This window comes from Mobula hypostoma, chromosome 6, assembly GCF_963921235.1.
Source record: "Mobula hypostoma chromosome 6, sMobHyp1.1, whole genome shotgun sequence".
Lineage (NCBI taxonomy): Eukaryota > Metazoa > Chordata > Chondrichthyes > Myliobatiformes > Myliobatidae > Mobula > Mobula hypostoma.
Window position 1 is genome coordinate 42,036,666 of NC_086102.1, and position 8,346 is coordinate 42,045,011.

General features: G+C 40.4%; 1 protein-coding gene across 7 annotated transcripts in view; it reads right to left on the minus strand.

The window, feature by feature from the left end:
• The window catches only part of spag17 (sperm associated antigen 17), a 266,599-nt gene extending 258,455 nt beyond the window's left edge, over window positions 1-8,144 (minus strand). For 3 of the 7 annotated variants that reach the window (XM_063050679.1, XM_063050678.1, XM_063050684.1), the window contains exons 1-2: window positions 7,938-8,129; window positions 4,738-4,851 (exon numbers count right to left, since the gene is read on the minus strand). The gene's annotated coding sequence lies outside the window, so the exon portion shown is untranslated. Of the gene's footprint in view, window positions 1-2,391; window positions 2,481-4,737; window positions 4,852-7,937 lie in introns of all 7 variants that reach the window. The other 4 variants (XM_063050681.1, XM_063050680.1, XM_063050682.1 and 1 more) reach the window with 3 other exon arrangements.
• Between the last annotated feature and the right edge of the window lie 202 nt (window positions 8,145-8,346).

Genomic DNA, 8,346 nt, shown 5'->3' on the forward strand with positions numbered 1-8,346 from the left:
AATCCAGTGAGCAGCATTCTACCATTTATCATGTATTCAGTCACCTTATTTTTTCTTAAATGCAATAGCTTATTTTCAGGATTGAATTTCAATTGCTCCTCTTGTTTCTTTTTAGCCTCAACTGCACTGGCAAACTTAATAAAAGATTAGAAGTCATATTAATGGAACCTGGTCTCATAATTAAACTATATCGTACTTGGAGTTCTAAATATGTAATGAGAGCACTATCAGATTATATTAATAAAATTAGAGATTTGATCTAGAGTCCCAGGCATTACAATAATGAAGTAACTATCTAGCTTTCTGCAGTTGATCAGTGATTTTTAATATTTTATATCAATATCTTGAAAAAAGGTAGTTTGGTAAATCTGCCAATTAGTGAGATCATGACTTATCTGTGGCATAAAATCATTTAAAAAGAACAAGGTATGCTCATTCTTGTAAAAAGACCCTAAGCATGAACTCTGTTTCTCTCTGAATATTTCCAGCACCTGCAGGTTTTTGATTACACAAAACCATTTTACCTGCTTGACTCCTTTATTAATAATGCAATTCCATAAAATTCATTTAAATTTAACCTCTGGCATAAATTACAAGAAATTCCAACTGATATCACTTCATGGTAAATGTTTCCTCATTAATATTAAAAGGCCTAGACTTAATTTTTAGGTTATAAATTCTAGATTCCACAGCCAGTGCATATAGAGACACTCAGATTTCTTTAATGCCATCAAGACTTTAATAAAATCACTTCTACAGTATTGTGCAAAAGTATGAGGTACCCTAGCTATATATACGTGCCTAAGACTTTTACATAATACTATATGTCAACTTAAATTCCACAAAATATATTCCTGGTTTATATTGCTTCTACTGTATGTGTAATTTACCTCTCGGAGTCCAGGTATCATTCTGATAGTTCAATAATAATAGTCATCTCTCTGCCACCCCAGGCTAAAATATGATTTCATAAGCATGGTAGCCAAAAATACTCATTATATGCTAGGTGAGGTTGAACCAGGTTTTGTAAAGTCACAATGTAAACTCTACCTCTTGAATTTTAAAATGTAAACAAGTAATGCTGGAAATGCTCAGTGATTAAACTGTATCTCTCGAAAGACCATTGGGCTGAAATATTAACAATTTCTCTCTGCTTACATACTGGCAAGCTTGCTAATAATTTTAACAATTTTCTCATTAGAACATGGAACGTTACAGGTTCTTCAGCCCATATCTGTGCCAATCGTGATATCAATGTAATTTGCACATCTGCCTGGCTTGAAGTTTGTGTAGTGGTGTTCCAAAGGGATTTATACTGGGAATTCTGCTGTTTATAATATGTATAAATAAGTTCAATGGATATGTGAATGGGTGGATTGTAAGTTTGTAGACCGCTTGGTGGCATTGTAGCTAGTGTTGAAGATTGCCAAAGGATACAAAGTTAAGAGATTTATAAAGACTAGCCTTGTTTGTCACATGTACATCAAAACATGCAGTGAAATGCATTGTTTGTATTATCATTTGTGATGTGCAGGGGCAGCCCACAAATGTCACCATGCTTCCAGCACCAACATAGCATGCCTACAACTTATTAACCTTAACCTGTATGTCTTTGGAATGTGGGAGCAAACCAGAGCACCTGGAGAAAATCCACACAGTCACAGGGAGAATGTACAAACTCCTTGCATGTATGGGTAGAGTAATGACAGATGGAGTTCAATCTGGCCATGTATGAGCTGTTGCACTTTAGGAGATCAAATGTAAAGGGACAGTCTACTAATAATGACAAGACACTTAACAGAGGAATAATATGATCCCAGTCCATTGCTCCCTTAAAACAGCTGCACAGGCTGCATAAACAGATTGCACAGCACTGGAACTTCAGCTCTAATACAAGTCCACAATGCAGCATACTTTCCCTGAGGCACAGCCTTAACAGAAGTGAAAAGTTGTACTTCAGTTTAAAATCAACATCCTGAGGTATTACTCATTTAATTGCTTAATAGTTCTCATATCTTCTGGCCTGGAAGCAAAAGATCAAGCTAATGCTGTGAATCGTAATAACCTATGTGATTGCACTCTTTATCATTCTATCCTGAAGTGTACGCAGTACTGCATTTATTGCCACCAATTTAAATGGTGACAGACCTTCTGGAATTGCTGAAATTCAAGTGGTGTTGTTATATTATGATGACTTATTCGATTTCAGCTCAGTGAGAGAAAATAAATTTTATGTCCAACATGCTCATGTGTAAATCCTGAGAGGAACCTGGTGACATGCATTTCTGAAGGAGATTGCAGGCTGTGTGGAAAGAGTTATGCCTGTTGCAGCAAGGTCTGGCCAATCAAGAAAGCAAACCAAAATAATTCAAAAAAATTTAAATCACCTACCTTGCTGAACAGCATCAACTGAAAGATGCAAGTCAGAGTGGATATTTTAAATTTAAATTCCCCTCTGCCGTCTTGTAAACTCCATACATCTGAAATGTATTAACAATCCCAATACTCACAGTTGTTATGGTACAAATGACAAATGTTTTAAATACCATGATTTTATCCCAAAAAAACATAAAGACACATATTTGAAGCTTGGGATCAGTACTGACAGATAGGTGGATTAGTAAGGGCTATCAAGGACAGACAGCACCATTACCCTCACCAAGCTTTGCTGCTACTAAGTGCGATAATGTGTGAGAATAGTGCAGGAAAATCTCTAGAATTCCTCAAAAAGACATGATTGCATTTTCTTTATTCATTCATTCATTGGATATGTATATTACGCAACACTATAATTCATTTTCCATTCCTAACTACTCTTGCACTAAGTGGCTTGCAAGGCTATCTAATGTCTCGTTGGTCTGGGCAAGGGTGAGATTTAATTCTGTAAATGGTCAGCTGTGAAATAATTGGGTTAAATTAACCTTATCCAACATTTATCACTTTTCTGTCAGAAGATATTAATATTTTGCTTCTGGGTTTTTAATACCAACATTGATAGATGCTTAATTTCAGAACATATTTATTGTGTTTAAATTTCCCAGCAGCCACAAAGGGATTTGAACTTGCCTTCACCAATCACAATCCAGTATGGTAACATACGAATATTACCTCATTGTTTCACTCTCTTTTTGCACTACTTTTTTAAAATATTTCTTTTTGTAACATCGTCATTTTTTAATCTATTGCACTGTACTGCTGCCGCAAAATAACAAATTTTAAAGATAAAGATTAGCTTTATTTGTCACATGTACATTGTAACATTGAAATATACAGTGAATTGAGTTCTTTCGTGTCAATGATCAATGTTTGAGGATTGCGCTGGGGCAGCCTGCAAGTGTTGCTACGATTTTGGCACCAACAGAGCATGCTCACAACTCACTAACCCTATCTGTATATCTTTGGAATATGGGAGGAAACCCTGAAGCACAATAAGAAACCCATGTCAACGCTAATAAACCTGATTCTGATATTTGCCTATGAATACTCATGAATACTTTTTGAAAATTGTTATGATTTTTATATTATGTTATACTTTGCAATGCTAGTAGAATTACTTTTGCAGTTTCATTACAAGTTGGATAAATACTTATTCTCTTCTTCTGGAATGTTATTTTTATTTTAGATTTCAAGACTCCAAACCCCATCCATTCATTAGTCAAAACAATGTGCAAGACCTATGCTTATTTTGGCACTGTACTTGTATGCCAGCTGCAATAGATGTACAGGCATAATGAATAATTCACAGATGATTTATCTGATATAAAGTAGTACTTGGTTTCTGGACAATTCCTTCCATTGCTACTACAGCTTATTAAATTGACACTGACATCTTTAATTCCTTCACTGAAGTTCAAAAAATTTATTTTGATAAAAGATGACCAAAGCATGACCTAACAGTGATAATTAAAGTTCTCAAAATGTTAATAGATTGGATAGAGAGAGAATGGTTCCACTTGTGGGGACAACCATAATAAGAGGCTATAAAATTAATATGGTAACCAAGAAATTCATATAATAAATTTTGATATCCATAAAGTGGCGAGAATATGGAATGCACTACCATCCAGGAGAGATTGAATCAAGTGGTATATTGAAGGGAAGAATAGACGAGCATAATAGAGGTAGAGGGATAGCCTGATCAACTTATATGAGAAAAGCCAAGTGGAGCCTGAGTACAGCAGATAATCTAGACCTACTTATGCTGTGTCAGTATGTTTATGTTGGAGTGATACGTTGGTCCTATTGTCTAAAACTGCAATTGTCTTCATACTCACAATATCAATAATTTTTTGTAGCACATTTGAGTGTCTTAGTGTGTGTGTGTGTGTGTGTGTGTGTGTTTTTGTGTGTGTGTGTTTTTGTGTGTGTGTGTATGTGTGTATAATGTGAGCACACATTACTCACTGCCCAGGAAATTATAATTAGAAAAATGACAGTAGGGATAGGCCAGCTGTGTAGGGCAAATGTCTACCTTAAATATTTTGCATTTAATATTCCATGCTCCCTGGTTTGTACCTTCATACACAAATCCAAGGAGGTAATGAGCTCCTTAGCTAAATCAGGATGTGGGGGATAAAATGCTGTGAATTTAATGGACGTATTGTTAGTACTTTCATTAAGGTTGCAATTTACCTGTACCATAGTAAAATAAACACACCTCCTTCTGCTGCTCTTTCTCTCCCAACAGCCAATTTCTCACAAAACAGATCTAAAGCTCAATTTGCACTGATTCCTTACCACTGAGTTCTGTTTCTTATGTTGTTTCTCTCTTCTGTGTCTCATTGCCTCCCATTCTTGTCCCTCTGTTAGTCTTCAAACACTCTGAGTTCCTTCATTTTGCAGGCCAGTGACCTATAATTAGAAAGCGTGCTGCCACCGATTCTAGTCAAAACACCAACAACGTGAACTTGTCAAAATTTTTCTCTTAAACTATGTAGCATCGAACACAACCAAAGTGACAACATGGAGACACAAGAGACTGTGGATACTGGAATCTAGAGTTAAAACCTGGAAGAACTCAACAAGTCAAACAGCATCTGTGGAGGCAAAAAAGGCAAATTGTTGACACTTTGGGTGGAGAGCATTCATCTCAATATTTGAAGAAAAACAATCTAGGCTCTGTGAAAAGAGAATCAAGTGCTTATTCAACAAAGTTACCCAGATTCTAAATCTAGGAGTGTACAGAATTATGTACTCCCTCTCTAGAACAGAGTTCAGAACTCATTCAAACTACTCAGCAACATTTATTTATTGAGATTGAATGTGGAACAGGCCCTTCAGGTCCTTTGAGCCACACCACTCAGCAATCCCCAGATTTAAACCCAGCCTTGTCACTGGACAATTTACAATGACCAACTAACCAACACATACGGTCACAGTCAGAACACACACACTCCTTACAGACAGCAGCAGGAATTGATCCCTAGTCCCTAGTACTGCAAAGCATTATGCTAACCACGCTTTATTGCTAACAAGAGAAAATCTGCAGGTGCTGGAAATCTAAGCAATCCACACAAAATGCTGGATGAACTCAGCAGGCCAGGCAGAATCTATGGAAAAGAATAAACAGTCGTCATTTCAGGTCAAGACCCTTCATCAGCAGTGGAAAAGTGATAAAGAATCAGAGTAAGAAAATGTGGGGAGGGGAGGAAGAACCTCAAAATGATAGGTGAAACCGGGAGTGAGGGGAAGGATGAAGTAAAGAGCTGGGATGTTGATTGGTGAAAGAGATACAGGGCTGGAGGAGGGGGAATCTGATAGGAGGACCGAAGGCCATGGAAGAAAGAAGTGGGGAGCAGCAGATAAGGAGATAGGATGAGAGGGAAATAGGAATGGGGAATGGTGAAGGGGAGGGTGAGCATCTATGGAAGTTCAAAAATTGACATTCATGCCATCATGTTGGAGGCTACCCAGACGGAATACAAGGTGTTGCTCCTCCAACCCGAGTGTGGCCTCATCAAGACAGTAGAGGAGGCCATGGACTGACTTGCCGGAATGGGAAGTGGAATTAAGATCGGTGGCCATAGGAAGATTCTGCTTTTTCTGGCAGATGGAGCATAGGTGCTCGGCAAAGCATTCTCATCTCCCAATCTACATTGGATCCCACTGATATACAGGAGGCCACACCGAGAGCACCAGAAAGAGTAGGTGACCCCAACAGACTCATACGTGAAGGGTCACCTCACCTGGAAGGACTGTTTGGGGCCCTAAATGGTAGTGAGGGAGGAAGTGTTAAGGGCAGGTTTGGCATTTGTTCCACTTGCAAGAATAAGTGCCAGGAAGGAGATCAGTGGGGAGGGACGAATGGACGACAGAGTCAGGTGGGGAGCGATCCCTGCAGAAAGAAGATAGTGGAACTAGTAAGATGTGTATGGCAGTGGGATCTCGTTGGAAACAGCAGTAGTTAGAGAAAATTATGCGCTGGACGCAGAGGCTGGTGGGGTGGTAGGTGAGGACAAGAGGAACCCAATCCCTGGTGGGGTGAGGGTAGATCTGCGTGAAATGGAAGAGATGCAGTTGAGGGCAGCGTTGATGGTGGAAGAAGGGAAGCCCCTTTCTTTGAAGAAGGAGCACATCTCCTTAGTTCTAGAATGAAACATTTCATCCAGACAGCAGATGCGGCAGAGATGGAGGAATTGAGAGAAGGCGATGGCATTTTTACAAGTAACAGGGTGGGAAGAGATATTGTCCAGATAGCTGTGAGAATCAGTGGGTTTATAATACACATCAATAGATAAGCTGTCTCCATAGACAGAGACAGACTGAGAAAGGGAAGGGAGATGTCGAAAACGAACCAGGTAAATTTGAGGACAGGGTGGAAGTTGGAGGCAAAGTAGATGAAGTGGATCAGCTCTGCATGGGTGCAGGGAGCAACACCAATGCAGCTGTCGATGTAGCATAGGAAAAGCTGGGGAGCGATACCAGTGTAGGCTTGAAGCAGAGACTGTTTCACGTAGCTAACAAAAAGGCTGGCACGGTTGGGATCCACCCAAGTGCCCATGGCTACACCTTTTGTTTGAAGGAAGTGAGAGGAGCCAAAGGTGAAATTATTGGGAGTATGGACAAGTTCCGCCATATGGAGAAGAGTGGTGGTGGAGGGGTGCTAGTTGGGTCTAGTGTCCAGAAAGAAGCAGAGAGTTTGAGGATAGAGGTGTACAGGGACTGGACATCATGATGAAAGTAATATAATGTAGTGAAATAATAGCTTTATTGGTATTTATTTATATCTGCATTTGCACAGTTTGCTTAGTTTATAGTTCCTAATGTTTCCAGTTACTGTTCTTTAGATTTGCTGAGTATGCCTGCAGAAAAAGAATCTTAGGGTTGTATGTGGTGACATGTATGTACTCTAATAGTACATTTTACTTTGAATTTTAACCACTATACTACCCTGACAGAGCAGCCCAAAATGGCACTTTGTAAAACAAAATCTGTAGATGATAGAAAGCTCAAATTGTCATTGGCCTGAAACTTCAACAGTGCCTCACTCTCTGCGGATACAGCATATTTAAAACAATTTCCGTCCTCAGGTTACTTTTCAGATCCTAGAATCTGGAGTAACTTGGTAACAAAACTTTGCAAAACAGTGCAACAAAGAGGTACTTGATCAAAGGAGGCGAAGGCAAAGGGGGAGGGGGATGTCGGGGGAGGGAAGCGAACGGGACATCGGGGTGATCAACGAAGAGTGAGGTAGATTCGGAGGGAGATTGGTTTAGGAGAAGGAAGGGGATGGATGGCTAAGCGGGTATAAGGTGCGGTCGGGGAAGATGAAAGTGGTCGAAGGCAGAAAATTTTCGGGGGGAACGGAAAATCTCGAGGAATAGGGAATATCGAGAGGTGGGAGTCGCGGGGCCACAGGCCGAGGAACGGTGGTAAGAAGTGGAGGGGCGGGGGCGGCTGCAGCAGCCTGTGGCGGTAACTCGCCGGCGGCGACCCACCTGCTGAGCACCGCACCCACCGGCACTGCCTCTGGTTTCTCTTGTCCGGTTCTGCTCCCTTCGCCCTCAGCCTGACTCTTATCCTTGTTCCGATCCCGGAGCTCAAACTTCTCTCACCTCACTCATAGTTTAGTTGTGTCGGTTACCCCGGCAACCGCGCATCCGAGCGCCAACAAGACGACAAGCAGCGTCAAGATTAAAAAGTCCAGTCCTCCGGCTGCAGCCGCCACCTGCCGGGCCTCGATCCTCTTTCTGGTGCTGATCCGTGCTTTCCACGGAGTGAAGGAGCCATTCTGCCATGTGGAGAACATCCCAGATACAGTACTTTGCTCATAATTGCTTGCCCTTCCTCTGCACGTTTCCAAATTATACGAGCAATTAAATTAAAACATGTTCTATGTTTGCACAT